A 2140-nucleotide genomic window follows, 5' to 3' on the forward strand; every position below is an offset into this window, starting at 1 on the left:
TTCGTGGAAGATGATATGGATCAACATGGAATTACCTTTGAGGTTCTGTTGGTTTCCTGCACGGGTATCAACGGAGTCCTTGGTGGGCTGGGCATGGTGCCAGGCGCCAGGACACAGTGATGAGCTCGAGTACCTTGTTGTGTTCAGTGAGCTGGTGCATTGGGAAAAAGAGCCAGAGGACTCAAAGGAAGCTCAGTGAGGGTCAGGGGTGTCAGAAACTAAGAGCAGCACGAAGGAGCTGTAGTAATCTGGAAGAGGCAGAGCTCACGCCCACACGCCTTAGGGGAAGGTTCCTAGAGGAGGATCCTGGGAAATGGAGCAGCCCTTGGACAGGGAGAGGAGGAAGGACAGGGAGAGAAAATGGGTGGGTAGGTGTGACGCTTGCTTGGGGAAGGTGTGGTTGTTGCCTTACGGAAGCTGGACCTGATGAAGAGAGTGGCGAAGGAGGCTCGGAATTGGTTTGGGGTCAGCCTGGCACAGAAGTCTGAAAGGGGCCCATCTTTGGTGGAAAACATTAAAGATCTTTTGAGCAGGGGTGTGGTAAGATCGAGATTGGACTGTTGGGAGATGGGCAGCACCAAACTTGGTCCATAGAAGGTTCAAGAACTACATTTGTGTGGCTTGTGGGGAGGAGAGAGGGTATGGGGAGAGCTGGTAGTGACTAGTGCCTGACCAGCTTCTCGACATCTTTTGTGTCCTACCTCAGGTACTGCTCCCAACTGCCCCCAAGAGATGGATACGTTACTGCTCCCACGTTACAGACGACGAGGAGAGGCTGACTCCCCCTGTGGATGAGGAAGGTGGTGGTTGGGTGGACAGAAAGCAGGTGAGGTTCGGAAGATCGCACCTGAGGGCCTGAGGGGGGGAGGTGCTGCTGGTGCAAACGGATGGCACTCAGGACAGAGGACAGCTCATACCGGTTCAGAGCTCCGCCCATACAGAGACATGCCGGCTTGATTTGCTCAGAGCCTCTCCATCCGATATGGCCAAACTGAACTCATGACTTTCTCTTCCCCTCTTGCACTCCACCACCAAGCCTGGTCTTCTCCTCTTGTTGTCCACCCCAGTGAAGACCACCACCGTCCATCCAGGCATCCACACCAGAAAGGTGGGTGGCATTCTACGTGGCTTATGCCCCTAGACTCCCTGCCCCTCACCTCTCTCTAAATATCTTCCTAATCCATTCGCTTCTCTCCAAATCCCTAGTTGCCACCGAGTCTAAGCCATCCTCATCTCTCACCTACATGGCTGCTCCCCCTACCTCCGCCCTCCTCCTACAGCGTACTCTCCGGCGGCAGCCAGAGCCATCATTAAAAAACGTTGAGGGGCACCTGGGTGGCTCAGTGGGTTAAGCCTCTGCCTTTGGCTCAGGTCATGATCCCAGGGTCCTGGGATCGAGCCCCGCATCGGGCTCTCTGCTCAGCAGGGAGCCTGCTTCTCCCTTCCTATCTGCCTGCCTCTCTGCCTACTTGTGATTTCTCTCTCTGTTAAATAAAAAAAAAAAACAAAAAAACAAAAAAACAAAAAAACGTTGATCTGCTTGAGAACTTTCCCTGTCTTACACATTTCCAGGTCCTGAGTGGTCTGGCTCCTGCTGATCCCTCCATCTCACTCAGCCATGCTTGCCCCCCTTGGGTCTCAACTTCAGTCACACAGACTTTTTTTCCGATCTGTGTAGGCAGGTGCTTTTTCATTCATTCATTCATCAGCCCCACTTCGTCATCCATTCACACCTGCTGTGTGCCAGGCCCACGTCAGCTGCTGGGGTTGGGGTCTTGAAGTAGGTAGGGCTGGCTGGCCCAGTGCTGAGTTCACCCTGAACTGCAGAGATGAAGTCACAAAATAAGTCCATTGAGCCTTACCATATGGTGCTCCCTTCACCTGAAAAAGGTTTTCCTGCAAACTTCAGTTCAAGGAATGGTTGCTCGGGACAACCTCCCCTGGATGCCCAGGCTGGGGCTGGTGACCTTTCAGCATGACACTGACCTCAGTTGGCAAGGTTAGCACATTAGCATGCTTCATTGATTAATGATCACCTCTCTCTTCAACTGTAAGCCCTACGGGGGAAGGACTTTGTTTGTCTTGTTCAGTTTGTGCCTCCAGGGGAGGGCACTAGCCTTGTGCTATGCAGGCTCACACT

The 2140-nt window shown here is 53.1% G+C and overlaps 1 long non-coding RNA gene across 1 annotated transcript; it reads left to right on the plus strand.

The window, feature by feature from the left end:
- Positions 1-278: 278 nt before the first annotated feature.
- Positions 279-1340, plus strand: LOC308339009. The gene is made up of 4 exons (XR_013966450.1): positions 279-364; positions 707-826; positions 1037-1108; positions 1207-1340. It is a non-coding gene; the product is annotated as an uncharacterized lncRNA (long non-coding RNA).
- The last annotated feature ends 800 nt before the right edge of the window (positions 1341-2140 follow it).

Source organism: Martes martes (assembly GCF_963455335.1).
Source record: "Martes martes genome assembly, chromosome: 1".
In the NCBI taxonomy this organism is placed as follows: Eukaryota; Metazoa; Chordata; class Mammalia; order Carnivora; family Mustelidae; genus Martes; species Martes martes.